A 24,216-nucleotide genomic window follows, 5' to 3' on the forward strand; every position below is an offset into this window, starting at 1 on the left:
CACGCCAGGCCTCCCTGTCCATCACCAACTCCTGGAGTTCACTCAGACTCACGTCCATCGAGTCAGTGATGCCATCCAGACATCTCATCCTCTCTCGTCCCCTTCTCCTCCTGCCCCTAATCCCGCCCCAGCCTCAGAGTCTTTTCCAATGAGTCAACTCTTCCCATGAGGTGGCCAAAGTACTGGAGTTTCAGCTTTACCATCATTCTTTCCAAAGAAACCCCAGGGCTGATCTCCATTACTCAGCTATAAAAAGGAACACATTTGAATCAGTGCTAATCAGGTGGATGAACCTGGAGCCTGTTATACAGAGAGAAGTAAGTCAGAAGGAGAAAGACAAACACTTATATTAATGCCTATATATGGAATTTAGAAAGACGGTGGCAACGATTCTACATGCAGGGAAGCAAAGGAGACAGAGACGTACAGAACACACTTTTCAACTCGGTAAAAGAAGGCGAGGGTGGGATGATTTGAGAGAATAGCAGTGAAACATATACATTACCATATGTAAAATAGATGACCAGTGCAAGTTCAATGCGTGAAGCAGGGCACCCCAAGCCGGTGCTCTGGGACAACCCAGAGGGATAGGCTGGGGAGGCAGGTGGGATGGGGGTTCAGGAGGGGAGGACACATGTATACCTGCGGCCGACTCGTGTTGATATATGGCAAAAACCATCACAACATCGTATAGTAATTATTCTCCAATTAAAATAAATTAATGATTAAAAAAATAAAACAGAACCCCCCTGCCAATGCAACAGGGCAGGCGTTCGATCCCTAGCCCAGGAAGATTCCACGTGCCGCAGGGCAACTAAGACGGTGTGTCACAACTACTGAACCCACCTGCTCCGACTACTGAAGCCCTCGAGCCTAGAGTCCATGCTCCGCAACAAGAGAAGTCTCTGAAATGAGAGGCACATGCACCACCACTAGAGAGTAGTCCTCCTCCACAACGAGAGAAAGCCCTCGTGCAGCAACAAAGACTCAGTGCACCCAACACTAAATAAATACATAAGAAGAAAGAAAACCGGGCCAATCTTACTGTATGTTCATTTGAAAAACCCAATGGTAGATACTAAAGTAGGTGCATCTCTCTATCTTCTTTGAATACTCATATCTTGGGTGAAGCTAACAAAAATTACATCACAGGCTATATTAAAATTTTAGATCAGCTTCCCAGGCACTGCTCTTTTCTAGAGAGCTACTTTTCTCAGAGAACTGTTACCTAGGAACTTTAGTCACCGGAACTGAGGCCTCCACCACATTCCAGGGCAGAAAGCAAAAGACATTAGGAAGACACGGTTCAAATCCTATGAGCTTATGAATTGCCTGTGACCACAGGCTAGGATGAACACACATCCCAGAAAGAGTCTCTTCACATTTCAGTAACTGAAATTTGTATTTCAACCACTTAGTTCAGTTCTTTAAGGCCACTGCTGTCCCCTTAAGCAAACACTTGGTGTGAAACACTTGGAAAATGACCTTAACCCAATTCACTCCCAACCTCTTTTCACATGTCACAAGGAGTCTCTCACAATATTTCCCCACCTAGAAAGCCAATTCTCAGATAAAGAAAAGATTCACACACACACACACACCTTGTGAAGAAATACTGAGATTTTAGAAAGTGACTCACAACTAACCCATAGTTCATCGTTCTTTTCTCTCTTCTGCTTCCATCCACTCTGAGAAATGAATATTTGGCCATGCTGTCTGATTTGCCCACCAAGTTGCTCATACCACACACAGGATGTTGTTACAAGCGAGCCTATATACAAGGCATTGACATCACCCTACCTCATTTCATTCCCTGCAATCACTTGGCCCAAACGAATAACGATCTCACACCAAATCGCTGCTTAAAGCACCACCACCTCAAGTTTCCTTCGTTATCTCACATGGCGTCTGAGGCCAGGGAAGAGATTTTACTTGAGATGAGTAGAGCTGGAGAGACAGTCCATTGGCCAGAGATTCTGTTCAGGAGGTGATGTCTCTCAGTGTACTCTTTATGACCCCATCGACCAAGGCCCGCCAGGCTCCTCTGTCCAGGGGATTCTCCAGGTGAGAATACTGGAGTGGGTTGCCATGCCCTCCTCCAGGGAACCTTCCCGACCCGGGATTGAACCCAGGTGTCCTAATTCCCTGGCCTTGCAGACAGATTCTCTACCGCTGAGCCCCCGGGGAAGCCCATGACAAACCTAGACAGCATATTAAAAAGCAGAGACATCACGTTGCTGACAAAGCTCTGCAGTGTCGAAACTATGGTTTTCCAGTAGTTGTGTACAGATGTGTGAGTTGGATCATTAAGAAGGCTGAGTGATGCTTTCGAATTGTGGTGCTAGAGAGATGACCCTTTAGAATCCCTCGGATCGTAAGAACAATTCGCCAATCCGAAAGGAAATGAACTCTGAATACTCACTGGAAGGACTGATGCTGAAGCTGCAATACTTTGGCCACCTGATGCGAATAGCTGACTCATTGGAAAACACCCTAATGCTGGAAAAGATCGAAGGCAGGCGGAGAAAGGGGGAGACAGAGGGTGAGATGGTTAGATAGCATCACCAACCCAATGGACATTACTTTGCTCAAACTCAGGGAGATAGTGTAGGACAGAGGAGCCTGGCGTGCTGCAGTCCATGGGCTCGTTAATAGTCAGACACGACTGAGCGACTGAACATCCACCAGCACCACCCTACCTTCGAGCTTCCGTAAGGTGCCACAGCCCCATTCTCAGCAGGGCTAAGAAGCTTTCTGCGTCTGTCAGTGGTAAAGGCTGAGACTTAATATATTCACACTCTCAGTGCCCCCTGCTTAGGGTTGATAGTGGGTCCTTAGAACGCTCATCACTCCCTCCCAGAGCTCAGACCAGGGAGCCTTCTCACAACAGTAATGGAGCACCCTACCCTGGTACAGAATTGGGAGTTGGAGCTGTTTACCCCTCTCAGTGTGTTTTCTCCCTTTACATTCACTTCCACATTTCTTCCTTGAGTCACCGAATCCAAGCCCACTCACCCGCAACTGGTTCCTGTAACAAGCGGCACCTGTCTCTCCAGCACATCTCTAGCACCACATGCACAGGGTGGGTACGTGTACCCCCTGCGTGGTGTATCTTCTCTCTCCTTTCTCTTCGGAATCTGTCGACTCCCAAACATCACAAAAAGGGCTCCAGATCGATCGCCCACAAAGGGGCCCCCCGGTGCTGCAGGGGAGGCTGTGACTCTCATCCACAGCCTGGGTCAAAGCAGGACTGTGTTATAAGTGCCACAAGCTGCCCCACTGCATCATGGGAGCCAAAAGAGCAAAGGTCTGAAAGTCCTAACACAGACATTTCCGTGGATAGAACACCAGTGTCATCCTTGGGACCTGTGAGCTGTTGTTTGGTTTGGGCCTATAGCGTCAGTGACCTTTTTCACAACGCTTGCAGGCTTAGCCAGCCTTCCTTCAGGACCTCTCTACTCCCCACAGCCCCCCACCTACTGTACCAAAGATATTACTTCTGACTTCAGTGCGCCCATTGGGTTTTCACCTGGCAGGGATACCAAGACAACTTATTTTATGCTGAAACCTCAAGATACCTGAGGAGAAGGAGTCTTCAGAAAGTCCAGTTTTCAATTATAATAGAAAAACTGCCTACGTAACAATGCAGATACAACACATTAAAATACTAATAAAATGTTATTTGTAAATTAGCTAGAATGTCACACTTAGGAGAAAAAAACTTAGTATGTGGCCTACTGCCTTCCAGGTTTTGTTCTCTGCATTTAAGAAAATTACGAGATGGGGGAGGTAATGTCTTCATGATATCGTATTTGTGGTTTTATCTGTTTATCACTATGGTTATGCTACTTTCCATAATGATGAGGGTGCTCCACTAATGTCGGTCAGAGGAAACACTGTTTAGACCTCGGTATGGACCAGGAACTGTTCTCTGTGATGTGTACATGTTGACATGACACCCCATGGTCTTTCACACACCTAGGAGACACTGTGTTCAATCCATACACAGATCCATAGTGATGTTTCATGTGGATGGAGAGGTTGATCTGCCTTTTGACCCAGAGTACACCAGACACTGCACTGTATTCCAGATTGGGGGTTAGATAACCACACCTGGCTGTTTCTCTCTGGCCTGGGCACCAATCTGACTCAGCTCTTGCCAGCTAGGTGACTTTATGCAGATTCATTCATCCATTAATGTCTGTGGGTCTCTGCTCCTCAGCTGCCGAAAGGGATGATAGCATTAAAAATGCTTACCTCAATGCCATCCTCCCCATGTTGATTATGGCAAAACCAATGCAGTATTGTAAAGTAAAATAAAGTAAAAAAAAACAAAACAAAACTTACCTCACAGTGTTGCTGTGAGTACTCAAACACTTCATTATGTGTATATGTATGGAGAGCTAAGCATGGTCCAGAAGGGGAGCTCTTCTTCTTGTGTCTCTTCACTTCTGTTTCCGCTTGTACTAGTATCCCCCTGTCCCTGTCCCCACACTTTCACCTCCCCCACCCCTACCCTGCTCTCTCTCCCCAGGGCCCTCAGACTCTCCATCCCAAAACACAGCTGAACATCTCCTCATGATTTACCCCAGAAAATATCCATACCATCACCCTTGGATTAAACAGTCATGAATATTAGCAGAAAAAATAAGAAACACAATAAACGGGCAATGTTAAAACTACACAAGAAATAAAGCATTGCTGATGAAAGTCTGACTACTAATATTTTCATATCTTCATCAGATTCAGATCTTCAGAATTTGATATATGAGAATTAGTCTTGATAAAACAATGGCAGAAAAGATAATGCAATGTGGTTCCTTAAATAAGACCTAACAAAATGGGGGCACACGGTGTGTTCACAGGTTGAGAAATTCAATAAAATTAGGATGTCAGTAGCCCCCATACAGATCCGTCAATTTCATACAATTCCAGTCTGAAATTCCAGCAGGACTTTTTTGTACATATATACTAATTGATGAGAAGATTTCTGTGGTAAGGCAAATGAATGAGAATAGCCAAATGATTGTGAAAAATAATGTTGGAGGATTAACACTAACCTGAAATTTACTTTGCAGCTTCAAACAAAAGTTGTAAGCAACTGTCTATGAAGGGATGAATGGATATAGAAAACGTGATGACATCGGTCAGGACGGCCACCATCAAAAAGTCTACAAACAACAAATGCTGGATAGGTTGTGGAGCAGGGGCAACCCTGTTGCACAGTTGATGGGAATGCAAACTGGTATAGCCACTTCGGAGAACAGTGTGGGAGTCCTTTAAAAACAGGGAATAGAACTGTCATGTGACCCAGCAATCCCACTGCTGGGCAGACACCCCAAGGAATCCAGAAGTGAAACGATCCAGACTGAGCGAGAGCTAAACAAGACTGAAACGCCGTCACCATGCACAGCCAGCGACGGCGCCAAACCTCGCCACTAACCAGGGCAGCTATTCGACCCCTTCGGGAAAAGCAATAAAACTGCAGAAAAATTGCATATTCTACAAAGCCGCGCACGGCAACATGCCTCTCGCCCTCAGTCCCAGCTCTGCGCCTGTAACAGACGGCCAGCCAATTGGAACCGGGCAGGAGACTAAGCAGAACGGAAGTCGTGGGACTTCCGGCGCCTACTCGCGCCCCGGAAGAGCTAATTCCGGCGATCACGCGGTAACCAATCAATGCCCAGAACGCTTTCGTGACGCCATACCCCAAACTGGCAGCCCATCTCGCTCCCTACCCATCTCCCCCTTGGATGTAACCATGTAGAAACTGAGGGGTGGAACTGGAAACGAGACGAAGACAGTTGCAGCTTAATACCGGCATCCCCTCGGACTCAAGTGCAGCGAGAAGATGGAATGGAGCGAATGGGGATGGACCCAGTGGTGTCATGAGTGCCTCCGCTAGGAACTCTGGTCGATGCCTGATGCGGTGTACTCTCTTTGTTGTCATACGCCCCCTCGAATGGTACCTTCCAGAGTGGGTGGTCTTACCGCTACCCCTCAGTGGTACTTCCCAGGACAGACCTGTTTCATCTCGCGCGCCCCTTGGTGGTGAGACTGGGGAACAGCCGATGTAGATGCTGTTGTTCAATTAGAGGATAATCCTTCAAGGGTGGAAAGGCAAAGTTAGGATGAAAACCCCACCGATTGCTGCAGTCTTGGACTCAGAAAAAATGTCTTCATAAAATGAAGATTACTTTTCTGTAGTGCCCACTGTCGTAACAGGAAGCATTGAAAACATTTTCTCTGTGCTGGGCATTGTGCTTTTTTTTTGTGCTTGGCTGTTTAATACAGAATATTAGGAGTCAATGGGGAAAGCCAGCCACAGTCCCCCAGCGGGCAGGGGCGAGAAAGCTTCGGACTGGGATCTGAAAGTCTGGAGTAGGGAAGGCCTCTATCGTTGATTGCAAGTAATATGGGAGAAAGACAACAGGACTTTCCATTCTGTTAGGAAAGGGGTCACCACCGAGGGGACCCAAGGACACCGTGTAGGTGAGATAAAGACCATGGCTTTGTCACCATCTTGCCATCCCTGAATATGTTCCCTAGCAGAGTCTTCAGCCTGTTTAGTTATGCCTCTCTCAACAACTTTAAATCTGCTTATTCATCCCGACATTCATTCATCCTCTCCAAAGTTTCTGTCAAGCTTACCTATGTGTGTTCAGTTCAGTTCAGTCGATCAGTCGTGTCCGACTCTTTGCAACCCCATGAACTGCACCAAGCCAGGCCTCCCTGTCCATCACCAACTCCTGAAGTTCACCCAAACTCATGTCCATCGAGTTGGTGATACTATCCAGCCATCTCATCCTCTGTCGTCCCCTTCTCCTCCTGCCCCCAATCCCTCCCAGCATCAGAGTCTTTTCCAATGCGTCAACTCTTCCCATGAGGTGGCGAAATTATTGGAGTTTCAGCTTTAGCATCATTCCTTCCAAAGAAATCCCAGGGCTGATCTCCTTCAGAATGGACTGGTTCGATCTCCTTGCAGTCCAAGGGACTCTCCAGTCTTCTCCAACACCACAGTTCAAAAGCATCAATTCTTCACAGTCCAACTTTCACATCCATACATGACCACAGGAAAAACCATAGCCTTGACTACACGGACCTTTGTTGGCAAAGAAATGTCTCTGCTTTTGAATATGCTATCTAGGTTGGTCATATCTTTTCTTCCAAGGAGTAAGCGTCTTTTAATTTCATGGCTGCAGTGATTTTGGAGCCCCCCAAAAATAAACTCTGACACTGTTTCCACTGTTTCCCCATCTATTTCCCATGAAGTGATGGGAACAGATGCTATGATCTTAGTTTTCTGAATGTTGAGCTTTAAGCCATCCTTTTCACTCTCCTCTTTCACTTTCACCAAGAGGCTTTTAGCTCCTCTTCACTCTCTGCCATAAGGGTGGTGTCATCTGCATATTTGAGGTTATTGATATTTCTCCCAGCAATCTTGATTCCAGCTTGTGTTTCTTCCAGCCCAGCGTTTCTCATGATGTACTCTGCATAGATGTTAAATAAGCAGGGTGACAATATACAGCCTTGACGTACTCCCTTTCTTATTTGGAACCAGTCTGTTGTTCCATGTCCAGTTCTAACTGTTGCTTCTTGACCTGCATATAGGTTTCTCAAGAGGCAGGTCAGGTGATCTGGTATTCCCATCTCTTTCAGAATTTTCCACAGTTTATTGTGATCCACACAGTCAAAGGCTTTGGCATAGTCAATAAAGCAGAAATAGATGTTTTTCTGGAACTCTCTGGCTTTTTTGATGATCCTGCAGATGTTGGCAATTTGATCTCTGGTTCCTCTGCCTTTTATAAAACCAGCTTGAACATTAGGAAGTTCACTGTTCACGTATTGCTGAAGCCTGGCTTGGAGAATTTTGACATTACTTTACTAGCGTGTGAGATGAGTGCAATTGTGTTGTAGTCTGAGCATTCTTTTACATTGCCTTTCTTTGGGATTGGAATGAAAACTTGTGTTAGGAAAGAGAAAATCAACTTTGGCTTCATGGAACTTGCATTGTGTTGGGGTCATACAGCCCTAAAAGATAGTAATTTATCAGGTATTCATAACTGCTGTGATTAACATTAAACCAGGATAATGAAATAGAGAGGGATGATATCTAGAAAGAGTGGCCAGGGAAGCTCCTTTTGAGATTGTGACATTTGAGCAAAAGCCTAGAGGAGATGCTTATCTGGAAGAAAAGTATCCCAGACAGAGTTAAGGCTAGTGGAAAAACTGGGAGTGGAACTCAGTGTAGTGTGTATAAAAAGAGTGAGGAGGGCTGTGTGCCTGTCACAGCATGATGGAGGGAGAACCAGGAGATCGGATGAGAGCACTGATGAGGGGCGGGTTTCCTAGGGCCTTCTGGCCATAGCGGGGACTTTGACTTGAGCCACAGGAGGGTTCTTACCAGAGAAGCCCCCAGGGTCCTTTCAGAGGCCCCAACAATGATTGTTGAGGAGCTCTTGATTCATCCCAGGAAAACCACAGACCCTCTGCAGTTGAACGTGCCTTTCCTGGAATCGCCTAAACTCAAGGGGAATCCCCCCTACTGCTCCCCGTGAACGTCCGTGTCAATTGATGATACCCTCAGGAAAGACAGAGGAAGGAAGGACCCTCATGGTATGAGTGAGGTCACAGTCTCATAAAGGCAAAGAGGGAGGATGTAACCGGCACAGAGATGGCAGGGAGAAAAAGATAGAACAGTGGACAGGGACAGAGAGACTATTTCTGGCAGCAAAGAATCCCCAATTAGCACCCACCTATGGGCCCCCAGCCCTGCTAATGGATGATGTACCTATCTCTACAGGAGAAAAGAAACTGCTCCCCCCTACCCTCTCCCCCACCAGGGACTGTCTCTAGGAAATGACTCAGTTGCCCATGGCCTGGGTCTTAATCATGCTCCCTTGGCACACATCAGGGTCCTCTGCCCTGATCAAGACATGGAGATGTTCCAGTCATGGGGAGGCTCACGCTGTACACAGGGTCCCTCACAACCTGTCCAGCCCTGACTGCCCTCCTGCTGACCTCAGTGCCAATGCATGCTTTAATGGGGGAAAGAGAGGCATGGATCTCTGCATTTGTGGTGGAGCCTCATGCAAATTGGTGAATGTGAGGTTTCTCCCCACCTGCTTGGAGGCTCACCTCTGTATTTTCCACCACCACGTCCCCCAGGGAATGTGCAGATTACATTCCATACATCAGGTAAGAAGCTGGGTGTGTGATGGGGAGACACAGAGACATATCTTGACAGTGGAACATTCACGGGGTCCTTGGGGCCCTGTACCAATGCCCCCTCCCGCACTCCCTGGCCAGGCTTCTGCTGAGTCTTCCCTGCCTCCTCCAAGGAGCCCAAGCCTGCATCCAGTTCCTCCTGTCCTCATGAGTTATGACCTTCCATCTGCACTGGGCCTTGGGCTCCCATCTGCAAATGGCCTCTTTGTTGTGGGTTGCACAGATAGTCTGAGTGAGTGTGTGTACACAGTTTGTTCTCAGGGCCCCTATCAAGGGTGGTAGTCATGTCAGGAAGTATTGTTCTTATCAGATTTGTTACCGCGGGCTCCTGTGTACTGCACATGACTTGCCCTCCCTGAAGATGGGGCCGCAAGCTTTTATCTCTGTAGGGAGGCGTGGTAGAAATCGTAGCCAATGTGATATCACAGGTCTACTTCTAAGACCCATGAGAGTGGGGTCCATGCAGCCTTCCTCTTAAGACTACTCTCATATGCAGATCCATGAATAGCTCAGAGACCCAACCCTCTGGACAAAACCCTCCCACATAGTTCAGAGACTTCATTCCTGGGACATAGATCCATGAACAGTTCAGAGAGCACTCATCCTGGACAGCAACCCCAAAACAGCTCAAATACGTCACACCTGAGGACACAGACCATAACCATCTTAGACAGTTCCAACTCTCAGTTCAGTTCAGTCGTTCAGTCGTGTCTGGCTCTTTGAGAGCCTGTGGACTGCAGCATGGCAAACCTCCCTGTCCATCGCCAACTCCCGGAGTTTACTCAAACTCATGTCCATTGAGTCAGTGATGCCATCCAATCATCTCATCCTCTTTCATCCCCTTCTCTTCCTGCCTTCAATCTTTCCCAGCATCCGGGTCTTTTCAAATGAGTCAGTTCTTCGCATCAGGTGGCCAAAGTATTGGAGTTTCAGTTTCAGCATCTGTCCTTCCAATGAATATTCAGGACTGGTTTCCTTTAGGATGGACTGGTTGGATCTCCTTGCAGTCTAAGGGGCTCTCAAGAGTCTTCTCCAACACCACAGTTCAAAAGCATCAATTCTTCAGTGCTCAGCTTTCTTTATAATCCAACTCTCACATCCATACATGACTACTGAGAAAACCATAGCCTTGACTAGATGGACCTTTGTTGGCAAGGTAGTGTCTCTGCTTTGTAACATGCTGTCTAGGTTGGTCCTAATTTTTCTCCCCAGGAGCAAGCGTCTTTTAATTTCATGGCTGCAGTCACCATCTGCAGTGATTTTGGAGCCACCTCCCAAATAAAGTCTGTCACTGTTTCCCATCTATTTGCCATGAAGTGATGGGACCAGATACCATGATCTTAGTTTTCTGAATGTTGAGCGTTAAGCCAAATTTTTCACTCTCCTTTTCACTTTCTTCAAGGGACTCTTGAGTTCCTCTTCACTTTCTGCCATAAGGGTGGTGTCATCTGCATATCTGAGGTTACTGATATTTCTCCTGGCAATCTTGATTCCAGCTTGTGCTTCATCCAGCCCAGCGTTTCTCATGATGTACTCTGCATATAAGTTAAATAAGCAGGGTGACAATATACAGCCTTGAGTTACCCCTTTTCCTGTTTGGAACCAGTCTGTTGTTCCATGTCCAGTTCTGGTTGTTGCCTCCTGACCTGCATACAGATTTCTCAAGAGGCAGGTCAGGTGATCTGGTATTCCCATCTCTTTCAGAATTTTCCAGAGTTTGTTGTGCTCCACGCAGTCAAAGGCTTTGGCATAGTCAATAAAGCAGAAGGAGATGTTTTTCTGGAACTCTTTTCCTTTTTCTATGGTCGAAAGGATGTTGGCAAGTTGATCTCTGGTTCCTCTGCCTTTTCTAAATCCAGCGTGAACATCTGGTCTCAGGTAAACTCAGATCCTGAAGACAAACAGCATCACTCACAGCCAGTTCTACAAGTGTTAAGTTGTAACCACTGTGGTTGCTGACCTAAAGTGCATTCTGAAGGAATTTAGGGTGAAAAACAGTATGAGGCACATTGTGCTTTGGACAAATTGGCCTTTATTTATTTACAGATACCTCAGAAAAAGGTTCAGTGACCCTAGAGTCTTGCATCTTCCACACACAGAAAAGCATGAAAATAATGAACTTGTGACATCTGATCTCTGTGTTTCACAGTAATATTTTACCAATATGCACACTTGACTGCATGTACTTCCTAGGAAAAAATCATACTGACTTCTCTGCTACCTCCTTCAAGCAGTTTCCTCAGAGCTAACGGAGAAGCTGTGTCCTGGGTTGTAGTTCCCAGAAGACTCCAAATCCAACTTAAACTCACAACTCTCCTGTTGTATGCTTTCCTTTTCTTTTTATTTTATTTATTTATTTATTTTGCTGTAGACTGGTTTTTATTAAACTCCATAAATAAGAGAGTAATTCATACCCAAAATGTTAGACATTTTTTACATAGTGAAACTCTGAAAACTGTTTTGTTGTTTTCTGCTTTTCTCTACTTTACAATTTTTCTTTAATGAGTATGGAGTCCTTTCATATTTTTTTTTTCCTTTGCAAGAATTTATTTTATTTATTTATTTTTTTACTTTACAATATTGTATTGGTTTTGCCTTACATCAACATGAATCCACCATGGGTGTACACATGTTCCCCATCCTGAACCCTGCTCCCACCTCCTTCCCATCCCATCCCTCTGGGTCATCCCAGTGCACCAGCCCCGAGCATCCTGTATCATGCATTGAACCTGGACTGGTGATTTGTTTCACATATGATATTACACATGTTTCAGTGCCACTGTGCCAAATCATCCCACCCTCGCCCTCTCCCACAGACTCCAAAAGATTGTTCTATACATCTCTGTCTCTTTTGCTGTCTCGTATACAGGGTTATCATTACCATCTTTCTAAATTCCCTATATATGGGTTAGTATACTCTATTGGTGTTTTTCTTTCTGGCTTACTTCACTCTGTATAATAGGCTCCAGTTTCATCCACCTCATTAGAACTGATTCAAATGTATTCTTTTTAATGGCTGAGTAATACTCCATTGTGCATGAGTGGGGTATTAAAGTCTCCCTTTATTATTGTATTATTAATTTCCCCTTTCATATTTGTTAGCATTTGTCTTACATGTTGTGGGGCTCCTATGTTGGGTGCATATATATTTATAATTGTTATATCTTCTTCTTGGATTGATCCTTTGATCATTATGTAGTGTCCATCTTTGTCTCTTTTCACACCTTTTATTTCAAAGTCTATTTTATCTGATATGAGTGTTGCTACTCCTGCTTTCTTTTGGTCTCCATTTGTGTGAAATATATTTTGCTAGCCCTTCACTTTTGGTCTGTATGTGTCCCTTCCTTTGGGGCGGGTCTCTTGTAGACAGCATATATTAGGGGTCTTGTTTTGGTATTCATTCAGCCAGTCTTTGTCTTTGGTTGGGGCATTTACATTTAAAGTAATTATTGATAAGCATGATCCCATTGCCATTTACCTTGTTGCTTTGGGTTCGAGTTTATAAATCTTTTTTGTGTTTCCTGTCTAGAGAAAATCCTTTCGCATTTGTTGAAGTGCTGGATTGGTGGTGCTGAATTCTCTCAGCTTTTGCTTGTCTGTAAAGCTTTTGATTTCTCCTTCATATTTGAATGAGACCCTTGCTGGGTACAGTAATCTGGGTTGCAGTTTTTGCTCTCTCATCACTTTATGTATGTCCTGACTTTCCCTTCTGGCCTGAAGAGTTTCTATTGAAAGCTCAGCTGTTATCCTTATGGGAATCCCCTTGTGTGTTATTTGTTGTTTTTCCCTTGCCTCTTTTAAAATTTGTTCTTTGTGTTTGATCTTCGTTAATTTGATGACTATGTATCTTGGGGTGTTTTGCCTTGGGTTTATCCTGTGTGGACTCTCTGGGTGTCTTGGACATGGGTGGCTATTTCCTTTCCCATTTTAAGGAAGTTTTCAACTATTATCTCCTCAAGTATTTTCTCATGGCCTTTCTTTTTGTCTTCTTCTTCTGGGACTCCTATGATTTGAATGTTGGGGCATTTAACATAGTCCCAGAGGTCCCTGAGGTTGTCCTCATTTGTTTTAATTCTTTTTTTCTTTTTTCCTCTCTGCTTCATTTATTTCCACCATTCTATCTTCCACCTCCCTTATCTTCTGCCTCAGTTATTCTACCGTTGTTTCCTTCCCGAGTGCTTTTGATCTCAGTTATTGCATTATTCATTATTGATTGACTCTTTTTTATTTCTTCTAGGTCCTTGTTAAACCTTTCTTGCATCTTTTCAATCTTTGTCTCCAGACTATTTATCTGTAACTCCATTTGTTTTCAAGATTTTGGATTATCTTTACTATCATTATTCTGAATTCTTTTTCAGGGAGACTCCCCATCTCCTCCTCTTTTGTTTGGTTTGGTGGGCATTTATCTTGTTCCTTTACCTGCTGCATATTTCTCTGCCTTTCCATCTTGTTTAGATTGCTGTGTTCAGGGTGGCCTTTCGTATGCTGGAAGTTTGTGGTTCCTCTTTATTGTGGTGGGTCCTCCCTGTGGGTGGGGTTGGACGAGTAGCTTGTCCAGGTTCCCTGGTTAGGGAAGCTTGTGTCGGTGTTCTAGTGGGTGGAGCTGGATCTCTTCTCTCTGGAGTGCAATGAAGTATCCAGTAGTGAGTTTTGAGATGTCTGTGGTTTTGGTGTGACTTTTGGCCGCCTGTATTTTAATGTTCAGGGTTATGTTCCTGCTTTGTTGGAGAATTACCTTGGTATGTCTTTCTCTGAAACTTGGCTCTTGGGTGGAGCTTGGTTTCATTGTAGGCATGGAGGCTTTTGGATGAGCTCTTGTTGATTAATGTTCCCTGTAGTCAGAAGTTTTCTTGTGTTCACAAGTTTTGGATTTGAGCCTCCTGCCTCTGGCTTTCAGTCTTATTCTTACAGTAGCCTCAAGAGTTCTCCATCCTTACAGCACCAATGTTAAAACATCTAGGTTAATGGTGAAAAGATTCTCCACAGTGAGGGACACCCAGAGAGGTTCACAGAGTTACATGGAGAAGAGAAGAGGGAGGAGGGAGATAGAGGTGACCAGGCAGAGAAGAGGGGACATCAAAAGGGGAGAGAGCAATCTAGCCAGTAATCAGTTCCCTATGTGTTCTCCACAGTCTGGAGCACTCAGAGAGGTTCACGGAGTGACATAGAGAAGAGAAGAGGGAGGAAGGAAATGGAGGTGACCAGGAGGAGAGGAGGGGGAGTCAAAAGGAAAAAGACAAATCTAGCCAGTAATCAGTTCTCTAAGTATTCTCCACAGCCTAGAACACCCAAAGAGATTCAGAGTTAAGTCAAGAAGAGAAGGGGGAGGGAGGAGATAGAGGTGACCTGGGGGAGAAAAAAGAGAGTCAAAAGGGGAGAGAGCAATCAAGCCACTAATCACACTCCTAAGTAAAAATGGGTACTGAAGATTGGATTTTTAAAAGTACAAACTTAATAACAAATACCAAAAAGCAAAGATTAAAAATCTAGAGTAGAGGTTAGACTCTCAAAAACACAATATTAATAAAATGAAAATCTCATAAATTATAAAAATATATATACACGAAATTTGCTTTAAAAATAGGGTCTTTTTTTGGCAAGGTAGTAGTAGGTTTTTAAAATGAAAACTAAAGGAGTAATAAAGAACTTAAAATTTTTTTAAAAATTAAAAAATGATAATAGTAAGATATATCTAGGAATTTCTCTGGAGCTGTTGAGGGCAGTGTGTGGTCAGTTTAGTTTCAGATAGTTCCTTGTTCCAGCTTATACTTCTTCTCGAGGTCTATAGGCTCCTTCCAATGTAGTCAGTGCTAACTACAGGGTTGAATCTGTTGCACCTGTCACTTCCAAAGCAGTTTCGTCTTTATTTTGGCTTCCTCAGTTTTCAAGTCTCTTTGGTGTCTAATTTCTGCCCTGACACAATGGGGCACAGGTGCTCATTTATTTAGGCTCACTTGTTCAATTGTGCTGAGGAACACACAAACAAATATCACTGGCATGTGTGGGAAGTGCTTGCAATGTCTGGGCCACACTGGGTTTGCCCCTGCTCAAGGCGTGTGTGTTTTCCTGGTCAACTCTGCTCAGCCTCCAGGTTGCTCTGCAGGGGAACTAAAGCGGGCCCTGGGTTGTGTGCACTTCCCAGGTCTATGTTGCTCAGGTTCAGGTTCTCGGGTACCCCACAAAGGCAGAGAATCAGCTGGGCCTGTGTTTGGTGCCCTTCCCAGTTCTGAGCAACTCAGATGACCAGGTGCTTGGCGATTGCATTCTTCCCAGGTGGGCGGTGCATCTTATCACCTCCCCAGTCCCAGCTGCTCAGTTTCCTGGGTGTACTGCAAGAGCACCATCTCAGGTGTGCCATGTGTCTCCTCTCAGGAGCTGATCTCTGACTGCAACCTTCCTGGCAGATGTCAACCGTCCAGGATCCCAGGAAGACTTGGTTAGCAACTGGGAGCCTGCTCACAGTTTGGTGGAGGATGCCGTCTCTGGGACCAAGATTGCCCCTCGCCTTCTGGCTCTGGCTGTCGCCTGCCTGCCTGTCTGCCTCCAGCCAGGTGGAGGGGTTGGAAGGGGCCAGGCCTCAGCCAGCTAGCTCTCCTCTGGTATTCGCTCAGTCCTTTTTTCTGTGAGCAGGCCAGTTTGTGCCTTAGAGCTTTTCGCGGGAAAGTTCTCTCTCTCTCTCTCTTTTTTTTCCTCTCTCTGGCTATCCCACAGTTTGGGTTGCTATCTCACGTTAGCTCCCTCAGATTATCCTCAGGGCATTCAGTCCTGCTAAGCATGCAGCCCACGCCTCCCTGTTCAGCCCCTGCTTGCTGCTGGCGGAAGCAAGTGTCTGGGCTACTTCTCACTGGGAGTTGCAGTTAGGCACGTAATCTGTGGGGTTTTTTTTCCCCTCCTGGTTATGTTGCTCTCTGAGATTCCAAAACTCCCCACAGACCTGCTGGTGAGAGGGTTTCCTGGTGTTTGGAAACTTCTTCACGACTCCCTCCCCAGGACGGATCTCCGTCCCTAACTCTCCTCTTTTTATCTTTTATATTTTGTCCTACCTCCTTTCGAAGAGAATCGGCTGCCTTTCTGGGTGCCTAGTGTCCTCCGCCAGCCTTCGGATGTTGTTTTTTGGAATTTGTTCACTGTTCAAATGATCTTTCTATGAATTTTGGGGGGAGTAAGTGGTCTCTCTGTCCTATTCCTTCACCATCTTAGGATCGCCCTCATGACCCTTGGTGTTTTTGGGAGAATGCACCTGGTGTTTCTGTCCCCCCTTCCCGTAGTCATCCTCCAAGAGCCTGCTGAGGCCTGAGGCCTAGTCCTCTGTACTCTGAAGCTGGAGGCACTCTGAGGCCCCCTCCAGGCCACACTCAGCATAGGCCCCACCCTTACCTAAGCCTGCCTTGCCTGAGTTCCATGCCACCTAAGTGCCATCCCTAGAGTAAAGGCTTATTCTAGCTTTTTCCTCTCTATTGTGCTACTGTAGTTATGTCTTACATTCTAGTGATTGTTTCATTTATATGTTTAATTTTTATAATTTATCGGTTAGTTTTTCTAATTTATTTTAGTTTTTTATTATTTGTCATTGTCCTCCAACTTTTTTTTTCTTTATTTTTTGGTGTACTATGCAGCTTGTGGGCTCTTGATTCATGGGCCAGAGATCAGGCTTGAGCTCCTATGGTGGCATCACCAAGTTCAAACTACTGGGCTAACAGAGACACTCAGACCCCATGGAATATTAGTTGGAGTGAAGTCCCTTGGAGGTCCACATCTCAACACCTAGACCCAGTTCTACCTAACTGCCTGCAAACTCCAGTGCTAGAATTCTCAGGCCAAACAATCAGTGAGAGAGGAACATGGTCCCATCCACACACACAGCCACAAAAAGATATGACACAAATATGTTACTGACGAAGGAACAAGGTTAAAAAACTACAAGACCACACAAATGAAGAGGAAACAGGGATACTACCTGAAGAAGAATTTAAAGTTAGGATATTAAAGATGATCCAAAATCTTGAAAATACAATGGAGGTATAGATTGAAAAAAATGCAAGAAATGTTTAACAAAGATTTAGAAGAAATCAGGAACAAGCAAACTAAGATGAAAGGACAGTAACTGAAATGGAACATGCACTAGAAGGAATCAATAACAGACCAACTGAAGCAGAAGAACAAATAAGTGAGTTGAAAGACAGAATAGTGGACATAACTTCTGAGGAGCAGAATAAAGGGAAAAAAATGAAAAAAATTGAAGACAGTCTTAGAGAACTCTGGAACAACACTAAGCACACTAACAGTCAAATTTTAGGCATCCTAGAAGTAGATGAGAAAAAGAAAGGGTTTGAGAAAATATTCAAAGAGATTATAGTCAAAAACTTCCCTAACATGGGAAAGGAAATAGCAACCTAAGTCCAGGAAGTGCAGAGTCCCATATAGGATAAACACTAGGAGAAACACACTGAGACATATAATTAATCAAACTAACAAAAACTAAATAAAATGAATATTATAAACAGTGAGGGGAAAGCAGATGATAATACAGAAGGGAATCCGATAAAGCTATCAGCTGACTTTTTAGCAGAAATTCTGCAGGCCAAAAGGGAGTGGCAGGATATATTTAACGTGATGAAAGGGACAAACCTTCAACCAAGATGACTTTCCTCAGTAAGGATCTCATTCAAATTCAATGGAGAAATCAAAAAATTTAGAGACAAGCAAAAGCTGAGAGGATTCAGCACCTCCAAACCAATGTTGCAACAAATACTAAAGGAAATTCTCAAGGCAGGGAGCACAAGAGAAGTAAAAGACATACAAAAACAAACTCAAAAGAATTAAGAAAATGGTAATGGGAACATACATATCAACAATTATCTTAAATGTAAATGGATTCAGTGTCCCAACCAAAAGACAAAGACTGGCTGAATGGACACAAAAGCAAGATCGGTATATATGCTAACTACAACAGACCCATTGCAGACTGAGGGACACATACAGACTGAAAGTGAGGGCATGGAAAAAGATATTCCATACAAATGAGAATCAAGAGAAAGCTGGAGTAGCAATGCTCATATTAGATAAGATAGACTTTAAAATAAAAACTATTGCAAGAGATACGGAAGGACACTACATAATGATCAAGTGATCAATTCAAGAAGGAGATGCAGTAGTTTTAAATATTCATGCACCCAATATAGGAGCACCTTAATACATGAGGCAAATGGTAACAACTCTTAAAGAGGAAATCAAGAGTCATACAATAGTAGTGAGGGATTTTAACAGCCCACTTATTCCAATGAGCAGATCATCCAGACAGAAAATTAATAAGGAAATTCAATCTTTAAATGAAACAATAGACAAGATCGATTTAATTGATATTTAAAGGACATTCCACCTGAATACAGAAGAGTACACTTTCTTCCCAAGTGCACATGGAACCTCCAGGAGAGACCACATCTTGGGTCACAAATGAAGCCTCAGAACACATAAGAAAATTGAAATTGTATCAAGCATCTCTCCCAATCGCAGTATTATGATATTAGAAAATAATTACAAGGAAAAAACTGCAGAAACATAAGTACATGGAGGATAAACATTGCACTGCAAAATAACCAAGTGATCACTGAAGAAATTAAAGAGAAAATGTAAAAATACATAGAAAGAATGACAGTGGAAACACAAAGACCTCAAACCTGTGAGATGCAGCAAAACCCGTTCTAAGCAAGAAGCTTATAACAATTCAATCTCACCTCAAGAAACAAGAAAAATCTCAAATAAACAATCTAACTCTACACCTAAAGCAACCATAGAAAGAAGAAAGAAAACCCAATGTCAGTAGCAAGAAAGAAATCATAAAGATCACAGCAGACATAAGTGAAATAGAAATGAAGTAAACAATAGCAAGGATCATTAAAAGGAAAAGTTGGTTGCTTGAGAAGATAAGCAATACTGAAAAGTCGTTAGGCAGACTGCTCACAAAAAAAAAAAGGATGAGGACTCAAATTAATAAAATTAGAAATGAAGGAGGGAAAGTTATGATTGATACCACAGAAATACAAAAGATCATAAGAATTAGAAAATATAAGCAATTTGATCACATGTAATGAAAGTGAATCTGTAAAGACTCTTATTCTTGGAAGGAAAGTTATGACCAACCTAGACAGCATATTAAAGAGCAGAGACATTACTTTGTCAACAAAGGTCCGTCTAGTCTAAGCTGTGGTTTTTCCAGTTGTCATGTATGGATGTGAGAGTTGGACTATAGAGAAAGCTGAGCACTGAAGAATTGATGCTTTTGAACTGTGGTGTTGGAGAAGACTCTTGAGAGTCCCGTGGACTGCAAGGAGATCCAACCAGTCCATCCTAAAGGAGATCAGTCCTGGGTGTTCATAGAAGGACTGATGCTGAAGCTGAAATTCCAATACTTGGGCCCCTTGAGGCAAAGAGCTGATTCATTGGAAAAGACCCCAATGCTGGGAAAGATTGAGTGCAGGAGGAGAAGGGGACCACAGATGATAAGATGGTTGGATGGCATATCCGACTCAATAGACATGGGTCTGGGTGGACTCTTGGAGTTGGTGATGGACAGGGAGGCCTGGCGTGCTGCGGTTCATGGGGTCGCAAAAAGTCAGACACAACTGAGCGACTGAACTGAATGAAAGTGAAAGTGTGAGTTACTCAGTCTTGGCTGACTCTTTGTCACCCCATGTACTGCAGCCTGCCAGACTCCTCTGTCCATGGAATTCTCCAGTCTGAAACACTGGTGTGGGTAGCCATTCTCTTCTCCAGGGGATCTTCCTGAGCCAGAAATTGAACCTGGGTCTGGGCATTGCAAGTGTATTCTGTACCATTTGAGCCACCAGGCGAGCCCAAATGTAAGGCTGGACAATATAAAACTCTTAGAGGAAAACATAGGAAAAACACACTTTGACATAAACCATAGCAAGATTTTTTTTGACTCACACTCTAGAGTAATGAAAATAAAAACAAAAACAAACCAATGGGATGAGGTTAAACTTAAAAGCTTTTGCAAAGGAAACTAAACCAGAAACAAGATGAAAAGACAGCCCTCATAATGGCAGAAAATATTTGCAAATGAAGCAACTGACAAGGGACTAATCTTCAAAATATACAAGCATCTCATGGGGCTGAAGATCAAAAGAACAAGCAACCCAATCAAAAAATGAATAGAAGACCTAAATAGACACTTCTCCAAAGAATACATGCTGATGGCCCACAAACACACGTTAATATCCTCAATCTTATTCATTATGAGAGAAATACAAATCAAAAGTACAATGAGATATCACCTCACACTAATCAGACCGATCAGCATGAAAAGTCTACAAACAGTAACTGCTGAAGAGGATGTGCAGAAAAGGGAACCCTCCTGCACTGTTGGTTGGAGTGTAAACTGACACAGCCACTAAGGAAAACAGTAAGGAGATTCCTTTAAAAACTAGGCATAAAGTTAAAATATGACCCAACAATGCCATTATTGGGCATACACCCTGTGGAAGCCATAACTGAAAAAGACACATGTATCCCAATGTTCATTGCAGCACTATTTACAATAGCCAGCACATGGAAGCAACTTAGATGTCTCTCGACAGATGAGTTGATAAAGAAGATGTGGTACATATATACAATGAAATATTACTCAGCCATAAAAGGGAACGAAATTGAGTCATTTTTTAGCGAGATGGATGAACCTAGAACCTGTTATACAGAGTGAAATCAGTCAAAGATAGAAAAACCAATATTGTATATTAATGCACATATATGGAATCTAGAAAAATAGTGATGAACCTACTACAGGGAAGAAATGGAGATGCAGACACAGAGTGGACTTGTGGACACTGGAGGGGAAGGAGAGGGTGGGATGAACTGAGAAAGTAGCATTGACATATATACACTATCATACATAAAGTAGGTAGTTAGTAGGATGCTGCTATCTAACACAGGGAGCCCAGCCTGGTGCTCTGTGATGATCTCAGGGAGTGGAATGGGAGAGGGGAGGGAGGCTCAGAAGGGAGAGTATATATGTATAATTATGGCCGATTCACATTGTTGTACTGCAGAAACCAACACGACAGTGTAAAGCACTTATCTTCCAATTGAAAGAAAGCTGATAATAGGGTATTACCTCACAGCAGTCAGAGTGGCCATCATGAAAAAAAATCTACAAGCAATAAATACTGGAGAGGATGTGGAGAAAAAGGAACTCTTTTGCACTGTTGTTTGGAATGTAAATTGATACAACCACTATGGAGAACAGTGTGGAGGTTCTATAAGAAACTAGGAATAAAATTACTGTTTGACCCAGCAATCTCACTACTGAACATGTACCCTGAGAAAACCATAATTCAAAAAGAAACATGCACCCAAATGTTCATTGCATTGCTATTTATGATAGCCAGGACATGGATGCCACCTAGATGGCCATCAACAGATGAACAGATAAAGAAGTTTGGTATATATGTCCAGTGGAATATTACCCAGCCTTCAAAAGGAATGAAATTGGGGCATTTGTAGTGATGTGTATGAACTTAGAATCTATCATACAGAGTGAAATAAGTCAGAAAGAGAAAACAAAGATCATATATTAATGCTTATATATGGAATCTAGAAAAATGGTACTGATGAACTTATTTGGAGGGCAGAAATAGAAACGCAAATGTGGAAAATGGACTTGTGGACATGGGATTGAGGGAGGGAGAGGTTGGGACGAATTGAGAGAGTAACATTGACATATATACACTACCATGTGCAAAATAGATAGCTAGTGGGAAGCTGCCAGAGCACAGGGAGCTCAACTTGGTGCTCTGTGATGGGTGGCATGGGGGAGCAGAAAGGAAGCACAGGGGGGGAGGGGATATATGTGTGTATATCCCCTTATCCATGTTGTTGTACAGCAGAGACCAACACAACATTGTCAATCAACTATGCTCCAATTAAAAAGTAAAGTTTAAAAATAAATAAATAATAACGAGAGTGAAAAGACAACCTATGAGAGAAATTTTTTGTAAATCATATACATAATAAGGGACATGTATCCATAATATATAAAGGAATCTTACAACTCAATCCAAAAACAAGAAACACAATTAAAAATGGGCAGAGGCATCTTCTCATGTGTTTGTTAGCCATCTGTATGTCTTCTATATCCAGAATCTAGAAAATGGTATGAAGAATTTATTTATAGGGCAGCAATGTGCGACTTCAATTTCACTTTTCATTTTCATGCATTGGAGAAGGAAGTGACAACCCACTCCAGTGTTCTTGCCTGGAGAATCCCAGGGATGGCAGAGCCTGGTGGACTGCCATCTATGGGGTCGCACAGAGTCAACATGACTGAAGCGACTTAGCAGCAGCAGCAATGGAGAAACAGATATAGGGAATAGACTTATGGATATGGGGAGAGGGGAGGAGAGGGTGAGATGCATGGAAAGAGTAACATGGAAACTAACATTACTGCCGGGGTCCAGCCCCAGTGGATCCAGAGAATTCAAAGCAGGGACAGAGTCAGAGTCTGGAAAAGGACTATTTAATTAGAAATATAAAGAGCTTAGGAAAGAATAGTGTAGTAGGAAAATTAGTGGATAAAAGAGGCTGAATAACTTGGTTTACGTGGAAAACTAATAAAACCTCGAGACAAGAGGTTTGCACCATCTACGTCAGGCCACTGGCGCCCACTTGAATAGCGGAGGGTGCCCCGCCTTGGGCTCCCTCTCGCGTGGATCTCAGCAACTAGGGCAAGTAAGTAGACTTGGCGAGCCTCCGTGCTCCAGATGGGAATTCAGCTGGAAAAGGGGAGAAAAGAACGACATGGGGGAGGCCAGCATCGGTGCAAGACTCACAACTTTATTTTCAAAATCAGCTTATATACCCCAAGTTGTACATAAAGAAATAATGGAATATGCAGAGTTAAGCAGGGGCAGCAGTCCTGACCCTCATTGAGACCAGGCTTTCTTTTTGCATACCTTCCCATATACAAAAGGTCTCAGGTGGTTTACATTATCTTCTGGCCAAGAGGCCTGTTAACATTTTTATGGCTCTCTTCCTAGATAAATGTCTATCAACCAGAAAAAACTCTTTTTCCCTAGAAGAGTTTTTTCTTTACTCTGCATCACCCTCAAAGTACTAAATAAATTTACATTCCTATAGAACAAAGGTGCAGTGGGTTATAACAAAGAAAGTACTTAACTCAAAGATCTAATGTTGCTAATACCAGGTCTACTACCTGTTTTTTTCTATATACCAACTATATCTACAAATAAAAGATATGAAAATTTGGCAGTAAGTATTGGCTCAACAAATGAAACATTTAATCAGTCCTATTCTAATGATTTTGACTCCTCGGAAGCCCAACATTCCTAGGATGTTTTAAGCTTCCTGTGCCTCTCGAGGTCGGGAGGCTGCAGACAATCACATGCGCAGCTGTAAGAGTCTGGCAGGCAGGCTAGAAAGCCATCAGAGGGGTTTTTGGATTGAAACACTCTTATTATGCCCAGGAGATTTATTATCTAAAAGCTCTAAATTAACTTTTTCCAGAAAAAGGTGGTGGGGAGACAGCCCCCTGTTAATGTCAGAAGAGTAGGTGGAAAGCATAACACAGTAAAGCAGGCAGACTCTGGTTTTTGCGGGTGGATGCTCAGGAAATTCCAGGGGGAACCCCTGAAGCCTGATCGCACCCTTGCGTTTTGTCAGGCTTCCTTCCTCATGACCTTTACCATGGGCGGGATTCCTCATGCTGGCTCCTGGCACATTACCATCTGTGAAATAGATAGCCAATGGGAATTTGCTGTGGCTCAGGAAACTCAAACAGGGGCTCTGTATCAACCTAGAGGGGTGGGATGGGGATGGAGGTGGGAAGGAGGTTCAAAAAGGAGGGGATATATGTATACTATGGCTGATTCATGTTGAAGTTTGACAGAAAACAACAAAATTCTGTAAAGTGATTATCCCTCAATAAAAAAAGTAAATTTCAAAAAAATGGGCAAA

At 43.6% G+C, this 24,216-nt stretch overlaps 2 long non-coding RNA genes across 2 annotated transcripts in view; one reads left to right on the forward strand and one right to left on the reverse strand.

Annotated features, from left to right (window-relative positions):
- Window positions 1-5,578, reverse strand: part of LOC121818373 (uncharacterized) — a 26,222-nt gene extending 20,644 nt beyond the window's left edge. Inside the window, exons 1-2 of the long non-coding RNA XR_009598818.1 lie at window positions 4,348-5,578; window positions 2,423-2,499 (exon numbers count right to left, since the gene is read on the reverse strand). This is a non-coding gene — a long non-coding RNA (uncharacterized LOC121818373). The remainder of the gene's footprint in view (window positions 1-2,422; window positions 2,500-4,347) is intronic.
- Window positions 1-24,216, forward strand: part of LOC121818374 (uncharacterized) — a 43,403-nt gene extending 19,187 nt beyond the window's left edge. Inside the window, exon 2 of the long non-coding RNA XR_006058430.2 lies at window positions 5,079-24,216. This is a non-coding gene — a long non-coding RNA (uncharacterized LOC121818374). The remainder of the gene's footprint in view (window positions 1-5,078) is intronic.

Source organism: Ovis aries, chromosome X, assembly GCF_016772045.2.
Source record: "Ovis aries strain OAR_USU_Benz2616 breed Rambouillet chromosome X, ARS-UI_Ramb_v3.0, whole genome shotgun sequence".
Taxonomy (NCBI): Eukaryota; Metazoa; Chordata; class Mammalia; order Artiodactyla; family Bovidae; genus Ovis; species Ovis aries.